The 13,330-nt window shown below is 38.5% G+C and overlaps 1 protein-coding gene across 9 annotated transcripts in view; it reads right to left on the reverse strand.

Annotated features, from left to right (window-relative positions):
* The window catches only part of CACNA2D1 (calcium voltage-gated channel auxiliary subunit alpha2delta 1), a 484,525-nt gene that overhangs the window by 440,530 nt on the left and 30,665 nt on the right, over positions 1-13,330 (reverse strand). The window contains exon 1 of one of the 9 annotated variants that reach the window (XM_044386076.3): positions 12,884-13,319. The exons of the other annotated variants lie outside the window; for them this stretch is intronic. The gene's annotated coding sequence lies outside the window, so the exon portion shown is untranslated. Of the gene's footprint in view, positions 1-12,883; positions 13,320-13,330 lie in introns of those variants that run through there. 9 annotated transcript variants of the gene reach the window in all.

The raw sequence follows: 13,330 nt of genomic DNA on the forward strand, positions 1-13,330 counted from the left end.
GCAAAATACTAAAATATGGGTCCACATATTGGCAATACAGAAGACATGAAAAAAATGTCTTTAGGGAGTAAAGATACTCCATAATAAATGGAGTTTGATATTCCATAATAAATGCTATGAAATAAGATTTCCTTTTTATTTATATTCCTTAACTAAAAACAGTCTTAACAACATCCCAAACCACCCATATATTTCTAACTAATTTCTGATGCTGTGAACTTAAATGCTTTTCAAGTCTTGTGTTGAGTTCTTTGTATTTTTCATCAGTTTCCAGATTTTTCATAAAAGCTGCATGATCCTCCTCTCCCCACTCATTCCACAATGGGTTGCCAACCAAAGTCATTTGATTTTGGAACCAGAAACCAGACAGAAGAGGCATTCATTGACCAAACCATTTTCCCCTCAATTTTCTTTGTTTTTGTTTTTGTTTGTTTATCATTAGCATTTGGTCTTTCCAACTAACAAGCTCCCTGCTCCCACATGGATTACCTATATCATTATATTCTTAAACTTTTAATAGAGGTGAATGATGTTATACTGATATAACAATATATTTTAATTTGACTATGCTTGTATTTAATATGCTCGTAGTTTAGTACTCATAGTTCTTTCTTTCTTCTTTTGGCATTCTTTTGATCCTCTATTTCCTCCTTTTATGAATAGTTATACACTTTATGTATTTGTATTTACGACAACATTTTTAGATTGTGATTATCTTTAAGATTTTTTTTTTTTTTTTTGAGAGAGAGAGCGCACACATGAGCAAGGTGGGGAGTGGCAGAGGGAGAGGAAGGGGCAGAAGGAGAGGAAGCAGCAGATTCCCCACTGAGCAGAGAGCCCAATGCGGGGCTTGATCACAGGAATCCAAGATCATGACCTGAGCCAAACGTAGCTGCTTAACCGACTGAGCTATCCAGGTGCCCCAGATTGTGGTTAATCTTAATAACATTCATTCTGCCTAAAATTGAGCATTTGAAAAATGCAAAAGTCTGTGCCAATAAGGCCCACAAACTAGTAGAGAAACAAAGGCACATTAGTGATTACATTAATAAAATAAATACACTAATGAGGCATTTATTCAAAGAAAGAGCATCATTAGCACAGAAGGTGGCATTTATCTTTTTCTGACCACCTAATTTCTTGAGCATATATTGTCATATAAAAGACTGTGCTAAGCACAGAAGATCTCAGTTAATCATCAGTGCCGTGTTTTGTGATAGGCACCGTTATATAAATGAGACACACAGAGGTTAAATAACTTACCAAAGTAACACAGCAGGGGAGTCAAGATTCATCTCACTTACTAGATAAGACTTGAAACTGGGTCTTAAAAGATGAAATGTTTTTTACTAGATGATAAAAGGGGCAAAGGGCAAGCCAGGTGGTGGGAATGAAATGACCAACAGCCGAGAGTCATGAGTAGGGGAAGGGACCAGGGAGACCACCCAGTTGGATAGGATTAGAAGGTGGACAGAGAGACCAAGGGCAAAGCCTCTGGGGGAGGCTGTGTCCAACTGCTTTTTCCCCTAAATACCTAGAAATGAAGTTAATCCCTACACATCAGGACCGTAGGAGGCTGAGATCAGAGCAGAACCACTGAAGTACAAGGAAGGACTCGATGGCCTTGGAGCCTCATTCCTAACAGCCCCTTCCTAAAAGAGAGGAGAGAGACTGACAGAGGAGGGGAGCACGCTTAGCTGCGAGAGAAGGATGACTGCAGCTGCGAGAGAAGGATGACTGCTTCATGATTTTTATTGCAGCAAATCAGCTAATTTACCACTTCCATAACTGGCTGTCTTTGCCACAGTTAAGGACAAACATCATTCTGTTCAGAAAAGCTTATTGATAATATAGTTTTCAAATCAGAAAACAACTTTGTGGGGTTTTTAAATTCTTTATCATTTATTATGTGTTGAACTACTTATTATTACATAAATATATGTGTGTATATACGTGTAGATGTACCTGTATATCCACACTAATACATCCAGAGAAGCTAAACGCTGCTGTTGGGACACAGTAAAATAAACGCCATTTAGAGAACTGCTTTACTCAAGTCTGAGCAAGTCTCACCACAAAATCACTGCGTCTCTCTTTCCTTCCTTGCTTCCATCCTCTCTCCCTTCCTCTTTCCCTCTTCCTTCTTTCCTTTCATCCTTCTTTTGTTCTTTCTTTTGTTCTTTCATTCTTTAATTATAAACTGAGAGTGATTTTGATATTGGAACAGAGAACCTTCCACATTTAAGCCACCAATTCAAACCTGACCAGTACAATCGTCAATCTCTGGCCAGATTTCGATTATCATGAAGTTTTCAGTCTCTCAAAAGCCACAATCAGCAAGAAAAGGCACTCGTGTTTCCACTCAATTCTGTTTACCTTTGTTGTGATTTAACAAAAACTGTGCGTTTTAGAATTGAACTATTCTCACAAGACAGAAAAGAGTTTAGAAAAAAAAATGTTCTTGAGGTACCTGGATTGCTCAGTGAATTTAGTGTCTGACTCTTGGTTTCCACTCAAGTCACAATCTCAGAGTCATGAGATCGAGCCCCACGTCCAGCTCCATGCTCAGGGGGAGACCGCTGGAGACTCTCTCCCTCTCCCTCTGACCCTCCTTTCTCCACATTTCCCTCTCTCTCTCTCTCTAAATAAATAAATACAATCTTTAAAAAAAGGTTCTTAACAAAACAAGTTTAAGTTTACATTTCCATTTTATAAACTGGCAGACAGGGAAATTGGTGACACTTCCATGTGACAGTTGTAATTCACTCTCTGTGTAAATGAATAAAAACTAAGAGACTCCATATCCCTTCTCACCTTCCTTTTCATTTTATACCCTCCATTAAAAAATATATATTTTTTTTTAATCCCAAAGGGGGCACTTGGGCAATATCACTACAATTCATGCCTATCTTCTCCCTATTAAATGTACCTAAGCCCTAATTGAGAATCTTCTACATTTAAGTCACCAATACACATTCTTCCAATTTTCCAGATTTATAGCATAACTCACTTATTCAGCTATGTTTCTTCAGCACCTAATATATGGCAGATACTATGTTAGGCATGAGAAATAAAAGATAAATGAGACATTCATTCATCCCCTCGATATGTTGTCCTCTCTTAGGGACTAGGGATGCAGCAGTGAATAAAAAGGCAAAAACCTCTATTCTAATGGAACATACATTTTAGTGAGAAAGATAAAAAATGTGAGAAAAAATATTATTTAGATAACGGTATTACCTAAATATAAGCACTAGAAAAAAATACAAGTTGGAAAGGGGATAGAAAGTGTCAGAGTAGCGATGTAACTTTAGAAGGTGGAAAAGGGTTAATTTCTGTTCTCAAAAAACTCAGGGGAAAAAAAGGGTTATTTTTTTCTAATTTTTTTTACTTTTATTTTTTTACTTTTTCAAGAGAGAGAGCACCTTGGGGGCAGGGGCAGAGGGGGAGAGAGAGAGAAAAAATCTTAAGCAGGCTCCACGCTCAGCAGATTCAGGGCTCGATCTCACAACCCTGAGATCGTGACCTGAGCCGAAATCAAGAGTCGGACACTTAATGGACTGAGCCACCCAGATGCCCCTAACTTGTAAAAAAATATGTGGTAATATAATGTGATAAATGCCATGAAAGTTCTTAACAAAATGCACCCCTTATAACAGAGGGAGCTATGACAGCTTCACAGAGGGAAAGAATCAGCTGGATTATAAAAGACAAGAAGACTTGCACAGAAGGGCTGGGCAGGACAGGCAAGAGCATATGCAAAGTCACAGAGCCAGATTTCAGCAGTAACTACTACTTTTCAGTGTGTAAGAGCAATCACTACTTAATCTAGAACTTCCCATGTCCTAGACACTCACACATTATCTATATTAACCCTCACAATATATTTATGACTTTATTAATATTATTCCAATCTTTTAAATGATGAAGTGAGAGCAGAATAAAGACCTTTCCATCTTAAAAAGTAGGTTGAGGCCAAAGAGTTGAACTTTATCCTATAAGCAATGCAATCCACTGAAATTTTTTAAATAAAGAAGGGGCGTCTTCAGATGTTTGTCTTTGTGTGCTTGTTTTTTTAAGCTATTAGACTGCAATGTGAAGGACAGGATGTTGTGGTTAAGGGACCAGAATGTTAACAGATTACTATTTTTAATAAGAAAATGCCATAAGAGGTGGAAAAGACTTGCTCTAAGCCATTATCAAAGGGAACAGAAAATGGAGGAAGAAAAAAGATGTGATAGCCAATTGATTCTGGGTGCGAGGGGGACAGAAGAGCATCAGGAAGGGAGGTCCTGAGATGATTCTAAGTTTCCTAACTTAGAACACTTAAAGGGTGATGCCATTAGCCAAGAGAAAAGAAAGAGAAGAAGTTTGGGATAAGAAGGGTGGGGTGGAAAGTGCTCTAGTTTTGAACTTGGTGATACTCAAGTCAGGAGAGCCAGATGATGGCCAGCTCTGACTGCAGGAAGGTCCTAAAGGCAACATATTTAAGAACTGCCAACAAACATATCTTTGTATTCGCAAGAGTGTTTTTGGTAACAAGAGACAGAAAACTCAAATTCTTGGCTCATTGAATAGAATTATTTTTACCGTTCTCCTTAAAAATCTCTAAAGGTACCATGGACTTCAAGTGTGGTTTAATTAGAACTCTTAATTCTCTTTCTCTGCAGTTATTTTCACACTGCCTTCTTCCCTGTATCATATCACGATGGTTTCACCTTGGGGAGCAAAATCATGGAACAATCCCCAACTTTACACGTATCCTGTGAAATCTGGAAGATAAATATCCTTTTCCCTACCTATTGAAAACAGTCTCAGACATCCTTCTAAATCAAATTGGGTGTCATCCCCACCATCGTCAAGAAGGATGAGATTGCGCTGATTAGCCTGGATACTACATGGTAGGCGGAAAGTGGAATGGAATGCTGGGGAAGCGATCCCAATGTCCCCTGAATTCCCTTCCAAAGCTGACAGTGGTTTATTACTCCATTACCTTGAAGGATTTTTTTTTTTAATCGCAACTGAAAAAAAACAGTATTTTTCTAAGATTTTTAGACTTTTTAAGATTGTTTGAGCTTCCAATATCACCCAAACCCAACCACACTCCCTTCCCAGATGTAGTGGCAATGGAAATATTCAAGTTATATAACAAACTATATTAGTAATGTAAGTACTCAATAGTTTTCATGTAAAGGAATAACATCCAATGCTATTAACTGAGAATTTACTTTCTTCTCCATTTCTCTGACCCCCACCCCTAATCCTTATACTGAGTCAGTAGTCAAAGTACACAGACCAAAGAGTCAGATCCTTGGATGGGAGTTCTAAAAAAGTTCTTGAAACTCTGGCCAAGAAAGAGACATGGAAGTGGCTGACAGAGGCCAGTGACCTGAAGGAAGCTCACAGTTGCAATGAAGAGGACACAGAGTGACATGTGCAGGAACATGCATATCTAAGGATCTACATGTAGAGACAACGCTCAGAACAGATTAGCCGTTAGATTAGATTATCAAAGGATACTAGATGAACCCTTCCCTTCCAAAGCCTAGAAACGTAATTACTATCCCTGGTACAAACGGATTAGTGAACAATCCTTAAATCGACTAAGGTTAGTTGTAAGTAACTAGCTTACATTTTCTACTATCATTCTTCAGGCTCAGATTTAAAATTTAATTATAGAGGAATAAACATAGTTATATTTCTCGCATGCTTTTGTATGCATTATAAAATAATTAAGGCCAAATTCTTTAATTCCACACTTGGCACCATTACATAACTTTTCGCACTAACTCACTTTTCACACCCTCAGTCACTACTAACTTGACACTGCAGAAAGAACACCATGAGACTATGCCTAACGTCTCATGTAGTTTCCCTCTGTGGTCAACAGAAAAGATATTTGCTGGATCAGTGAAGTCCAGAGACAGCAGTGATTTGCCAAATATGACCCATCAGAGCACTGAGAATTCAGGATTAGGTTTCAGCATTTGTTGCTGTCACTCAAGTGCTAAATCTATTTTTACTAGGGGCAGTGAGTGGAGATTTAAATAGAAGAATTCAAACCATCCAAGATACTTTCCTTTCCTGTGTTAGCTGATTTTGCGAATTATTCTCACTGAGCTAGAGTGTTTCAAAACTGGTTAAATAAGATTCACTTGGTATTATAATAATTTTTCTTGAGGTAAAATGGGAGGGTTACCAAAAAATATTGATACTCTCTTTCACATTTTAAAATTGTCTTTCACATTTTAAATTATTAGTCATTTCATATCACCGTTCTTAAGGGTTCTGAACATAAAATATGGTCAAAGGCATATGTTTCATGATGTTCAAAGGCAACAAGTGTTCTCAATTTAAAAGTGAAGCTGCATATCTAATTAAGATCATTACATGAAAATAACAGACCATTAACACCTCTTTAAATGTATTTATTAAATATACTAAAATTTAGCAGAATTGTCTAAAAAAGACATATGATTAAGGCTTAAAATTAATATACAAATTTGGATATACAAATAAGTTAAATTTATGCAAAAAGAATCTTATTTCTAAAGCTGGCAAAATTACTTCATTTCTAAGTAAAGGCATTGTGACATCCCTGGCCAAAACAAAAATATAATACAGGAGGTGGTCAGTAGGAAAATGAAGGACAAAGTCTAGGAATTCATACTTTGGCTGAATGTCCAGTAGCAATAGTAGCAATGTTCGCTATGGAATTCAGAAGGGGATTCCAAGGGACATGGCTCAGTATGTACTTTGGTTATTTATATAACGCAAATGATCACATCTGTACAATTGGAACTATGTTTCAAATATGGGGATTATAGTTTGAATGGTGTTTGTTGGAAGACATTCCCCAACCTATCATCAAAAAATATCATATTCTCAACTCTTTTCACATCTGGGCTCATGGTTTAGATTCTCATGCTATATGTAGAAGGAAAAAGAGGTCACTAATGGGGGAGTCCATGCATGTGCGGAGACACAGGATATGTGGGAAATCTAGGTACTACCTTTCCTTCCAGTTTTCTGCGAAAACTACTCTAAAAAATAAAGTCTTTAATTTTTTTTTCTTACTTTGGAGAAGACCTAGCTCAGAAATCATAGTTTTGGGATTCAATGCCCTGCTTTTTTCTTTAAATCCTTATCTATTTGAACCTTGGAAGATTTCTTTTTCTTTTTTTTTTTTTTTGGTCTCACTCTTTGGTTATTTTTATATTTTAATTTCTTTTCAACTTCATCCAGGTAATTATTACTATTTTTTAAATCCAATAATTATTATGCATCAACAATTACATTTAACTAATTTCAAATGATAGGCCTATATACAAAAAAAACGAATTGCAATAATCAAATATGCTTATTAGCCCTCTAAAAAAAATTATAAAGAGGCCAATAAGGCAAATCTGTTGGTGGTAAATGTCCTCCGCCCAACTGGAGAAAGGGACTGGCGCAGACACAGAACTCCAGCACAATTTAACAGCTGACTGACAGTTGTCTTCAACTCTTTGTTACAGTGTTTTCTGAGGGCTCTGCCTGCACCCGGGTAGTGTTACCACAAGAGAGCACACTCACTAGGTGTGCGAGCTCACATTGCCAGAGCTATGAGAATATATTTGAAATTCAAAAAGGCAATGGGAAATGAGTGTGACATCCATATTTGAGTACCTTTATTTTGGACAGAGGTAAGTAAAATAAGTGTGCACAAAATGGCTCAGAATATTTCTGTACCTCTGTAAGATGTATACATCGTCTATCCCCCAAATAATGAAAGATTACTATTATTTTAATTCACTTAACTGAATTTTTGTAATTATCTGTACGCTGGCCACAAAAATGACTAAGCGCAAGGCCAACTAAGATGTGTTTGAGATATATAACACTGATAGCTTCGGGTATACAACGTAGTGATTCCACACTTGTATACACTGCAAAATGATCATCACAATAAAGCTAGTCATCATCTGTCACCATAAAAAGTAATAGAAAGAATTTTTTTCCCCTGCCATGAGAACTTTCAAGATTCACTCTTCCAGCAACCTGTGAAATATACACCACAATCCCATTGACTATAGTCTCAATACTGCAGCACACCACATTCCCATGACCTATTCATTTCATAACAGGAAGTCTATACCTCCTGAACCCTACAGGTAGTTCACCCCCCCCACAACCGCCACTCTGTTCTCCATATGCATGAGTTGTTTTGTTTCTCCCTTTGTTTTGTAGATCCCACACCTCAGTAAGATCCTATGGTATTTGTCTTTCTCTGCCTGACATTTCACTTATCATAATATCCTCACAGTCCATCCATGTTGCCACAGGTGGCTAAAATTTTTGAATAAGGATTTCCTGTAATAAAAAATAAATGAAGTGCATATGTCCAAATATATTTAATAATAACAGCACTGATATAGAACTGAGGAACAGCAAAAATTATTATGAAGAAGACAGTTTCCACGTCTAGGCCATAATGTTTGGTGCCCATAAGGCTTTGAGGATTCCTAAAAAATAATTTTATGGCCCTCTCTAATGCTCCGTCAGAGCTCGAGGACACACAGACTGGGAAAGAGCATGGTAGTAAGAAAGCCCAGGAAGAGGGTGTAATGCTTGATGAGGTCGGTTTTACTCTGTGTTCTGGCCATAATATTGACACTTAATGGTAGGCATTTTTCTTTAAAGAGTGTCAGCCATCAAGAAAGACAATTCAGAGCCACCTGGGTGGCTCAGTTGGTTAACCATCCAACTCTTGGTTTCAGCTCAGGTCATGATCTCAGGGTTGTGAGACTGAGACCCACGACAGGCTCCATGCTCAGTGTGGAGTCTGCTTGAGAACCTCCCCCTCTCCCTCTCTCTCCCCTTCTGCCCCTCATCCTGTGCCTGCACACGAGCTCTCTAAAATAAACAAACAAACAAACAGATAAAATCTTTAAAAAGAAAAACAGCTCAAAAAACATGTTCGTCAAATTTAGTGACTCATTAGCTCTTTGCCACAAAGGATATCATTTTAATGCATAAACTGCTTTTCCCTTGCTTTAAATATTCCCTCTTTCATAACCTCTCAAATGTGAATTCTCTTACAGCTACAAAGAAACATGCCAACAGTGGTATCTTTCACAGTCCCCTATACCAAACATTTCATAAAAAGAATGATGTGTACAATGAGATGAACGTACTTCCACACTTAAGTAAAAATTAACATTTGGAACATTAGGATGTCACAGCATGCTACATGTCAAAAATGGTGACAGAACCATTTTTAAAAAGTTTATGTAAAGGGGTGCCTGGGTGGCGCAGTCGTTAAGCGTCTGCCTTCGGCTCAGGGCGTGATCCCAGTGCTCTGGGATTGAGCCCCATATTGGGCTCCTCCACTAGGAGCCTGCTTCTTCCTCTCCCACTCCCCCTGCTTGTGTTCCCTCTCTCGCTGGCTGTCTCTCTCTGTCAAATAAATAAATAAAATCTTTAAAAAAAAAATTTTTGTGTAAAGACAAACAAAGGTTCACAGAACACAGACAAAAAGTAGATAGCAGAAAAATACTGTAAATGCTTATTCCTTTTCCATGTTTTCAGCTTTGTGTGAATATATAGGAAATTAAAAAATGTCACTTAGAGCAATACTTCTGATAGTATCTCTGACTGTTCCGGCTTTTCTCATTATTTCATGTAACCAAATTCTGCCCACTCTTTCTATTATTTCCTCTCTCTATCCTTCACTTCCATTTCTTCATACCCTTAAGGTGAGATCATCTGGACCACTACAAAAGGCTCTGTGATTCCTAGCTAGCTTTCTTCCCCTAGAGCCCATCACTGTCACAGCTGGGTGTACAAAAAACAAACACCAACAAGGACTCAATGGAGACAGAGCAGGGACTGCACTTGGGTCCACTCAACACAGACTACAAAATCCAGCATTCTTTGGTGGCCTCCGTAAAAAAAAAAAAAAAAAAAGAAAAAAAAAAAAAAGAAAAGAAAAGAAAAAAGCTAAAACTCCATGCCTCCTGAGTTGCATATCTTGCAGCAATGCAGAAGGAGGATGCTTCCCGAGAGGGCGATGTTTTACTACAAAGACTGGGGAAGACCACACCAAACCAGTCTGTGCCCAAGATGGACCCCAGTGCTGAACTTTAACTTTTTCCCCCTTTATACTAAGAATCACACCCCGGGGTAAAGATTTAACATGCAAATGAAACATGCAATGTATAGAATGTATGGAACTCATGTTCCATCAACTTCACCTGTGCACCCAACTTCCTGTATTCCCGTGCCCCAGCATGCTTAAAACATCACTCGTTTCCTGCCTCAGCCCCTTCAAAACATTCCCTGGCCACTGTTCAGAGAGCTAGTCTGACACTCCACCCATGACTGTGTCTCCCTTCAGCTCTAGCTGTGCCCCAGTAAAGCCTTGCCTATGTTCCTACATTTTGGGTCCAGTCTCGTTTCTACTGTTGCTGGGTCCAAGAACCTGAGTCCGGTAACACAATTACCCAATAGGCTGGTTCAACAACAAGATATGGAAAGGGCAGATGTTGTATCTTAATTCTATCTCCAAACTGTGAGAGTTCTAGATTAAAAGCACTTATCAACACAACTCTGCTCCGAGGGACTAGCTACTGTGTAGAATACAGTAGGTATTCAATAAATTATTTTTAAGATTTTATTTATTTGACAGAGAGAGAGAGACAGTGAGAGAGGGAACACAAGCCAGAGGAGTGGGAGAGGGAGAAGCAGGCTTCCCACTGAGCAGGGAGCCCGATGAGGGGCTCGATCCCAGGACCCCGGGATCATGACATGAGCCAAAGGCAGATGCTTAACACTGAACCACCCAGGCACCCCTAATAAATCGTTTTTTAATGAATAAGCATTTTTACTGAACCAATATAATCTATATATCTCTGCCATAATAATGTTCCAAAATACCAAAAATATATTCCCCCTTCAAAAATCCTCAATGGCTCTCCACTTCCATCAGGATGAAATCCATTCTTTGGACCAGTATTCAACCCAGCCTGTTCCTTATACTTTCCTTTTGTCTCTTCCCATGATTCCTTTATACCAGGAAGCATGGCAGAATGTAGAGAACACTGCTTTTGGTATCAGAATGGCTTCTGGACTGTGTTTGAATTTTGACTTGATGACTTACTAATGTATAACATTATAAACTCTTTGGGTCTTTTTTTTTTTTTTTTTTTTTTTTACTAAACAAAAGTAACTAATACGTGACAGAAGCTATAAATGTAAGATAACACCAAAAATGCACTTAGCATCAGGGCACACAGAAGATGAATTGTATGAACTCTATCACTACTGCAATAACTTTCCTTTTTCAGTCAGGTATACTCTCTTTACCTTTTGCTAACCTGAAGTGGGAAAATTCAACATACGACACTTGTACCTATGTTCCGCTCATTCTATGAAGGCCATCTCAAAAGCTGCCCTGTTCTGAGACAAACATCACACTCAAGGACCTAGTGGTTGCAAACACAAGGAGTAATCAGCTAATTAAGGATGGTCCCAAGACAATGTGATTCAATGAACAAAATTTACCTACAGGGGAAAGACTAATAAACAAGTCTGAGTTGGTGATAGGAGCTCAGTACTTTAAAGGTACCAACAAAACTTCAAAGGGACTGAAATTTTAAAAGAAAAGCTGTAATGGTGAGGACTGCAAACCGACCATCTGGTAAACTTTACAAGTTACACCACCTCCTGTGAACTCTCTATGACCATATGAGCCCAGTCGGTACTCTTTCTGCATTCACAACAGCACTGTTGTCCGTTGCCGAGACGCACACATAGCTTTGGAAGGCTAATTATTTCTTAAATTCTACCTATTAGCTCCCCCTAATCACAAATAAATTCCTTGAGAACAAATAAAATGCCAAATCCCTTAGTCTCTCCATCAGTCTCATAGTAGATATTAAACAAATTTTTGAGTGACTCTTTGCATACCTCATTTGGCAATGAAAGCCTTGTGACTTTTTTAATTAATGCTAGTATACTTTAAAATGTTATTTTCTGCAAGTTATGCAAACCATATCTAACCGGATGTACAAACTTCTGAACGCACCTCACAGAGCTCTCCAGTCTTTATAAGATGTTATCTCTTCTAATAGCTCCTAATACAAGAAAGGACATATAAAGAAGTGGAATGGGGAACTCCAGATAATACACCTATCGGCAAAAGCAGAACTAATTGCTGTTGAGTTCTCTAAGTCTGTGGTTTTCAGCCATGGCTACACAATAAAATCACCTGGGGAGATTTTTTAAAAATACCAATGCCAAGCCAATTATCAGAGTCTCTAGGGTAGGACCTAACCGCTGGTAATTTCTGAAAACTTCCCAAGTGATTCAAATGTGTATCTGTGCTATAAAACCGCTAGATCTCTCTAATTCCAATGAACAGCATGCCTGCTGACAGTTCCTGAGAAAGTTGTTGGCTAAGCTGTCTTCTGCTCACTATTGTTTTCCGGGCTTTAAATTTTTAAGTATTTGAAACTGTGGCTCTTAACAATATCTTTTAAATTGCTACTTCTACTTGAGTAAATAGCATACTCTGGATAAATCTCTAAATAAGAGTTCCTATGATTACACACATGCACAATTTTAATAAGAAAAAAAAGTGTTCTGCTTTTACAAAAAAAAAAAAAAAAGGTATGTTTGTGTGGTTTGGGACATTTATGAGAGTTTAGCTGTGTAAGGGAGACCCCGAAATATTCTTTTTCATCCTCTCCTTATGAATCAATCCATCACAACAGTTTAATCCATTCTTTGTTCGGTATTTTTTAATCACTCCTGCACCACTATCTGTCCAACCCCCTTTCATTCTGATTGCCTTCGCCTTAAGAAATAACTCATACATGTGAACAGGCAGTAGAAAAATTACCTCTCTTAGGAGCTCAGTGGGCTGAAGAAGCAAGCTACAGCGGGGTGGCTGACCCAGGTGACTGGCCTGTGACAATCAGGAAGTCCCTCACACCTGTCACGGGAGGCGAAGACTCGCGAGAGAGGGCGAGCCCGCCTGAGCAGGCAGGCACCTCAGGGCAAACAATGCTCCAGACTGCCGTTGGCAGAGCTCTAAAAATAAAGCTACAAAAGCATGGGGAAGGCAGAACGAATTCTTAACACTTGTTCTCTTCTATTTTAGTCTGCTACGAAGCAGGTGACCTCAGTACCGAGCGATGACTCTTTTAACTTTCTATATCCCTCACTCTCAGAAACGATCCTCAGTTATGCTGATCATGACTGAATTCATTCCAGCTGTTTCCAATTCATAATCACAGACTCTTCTAATCTTTCAAGACTGCTCTCGTAGCATTATATTCTGAAAGCA

The sequence above is a fragment of the Ursus arctos genome, unplaced genomic scaffold, assembly GCF_023065955.2.
Source record: "Ursus arctos isolate Adak ecotype North America unplaced genomic scaffold, UrsArc2.0 scaffold_3, whole genome shotgun sequence".
In the NCBI taxonomy this organism is placed as follows: domain Eukaryota; kingdom Metazoa; phylum Chordata; class Mammalia; order Carnivora; family Ursidae; genus Ursus; species Ursus arctos.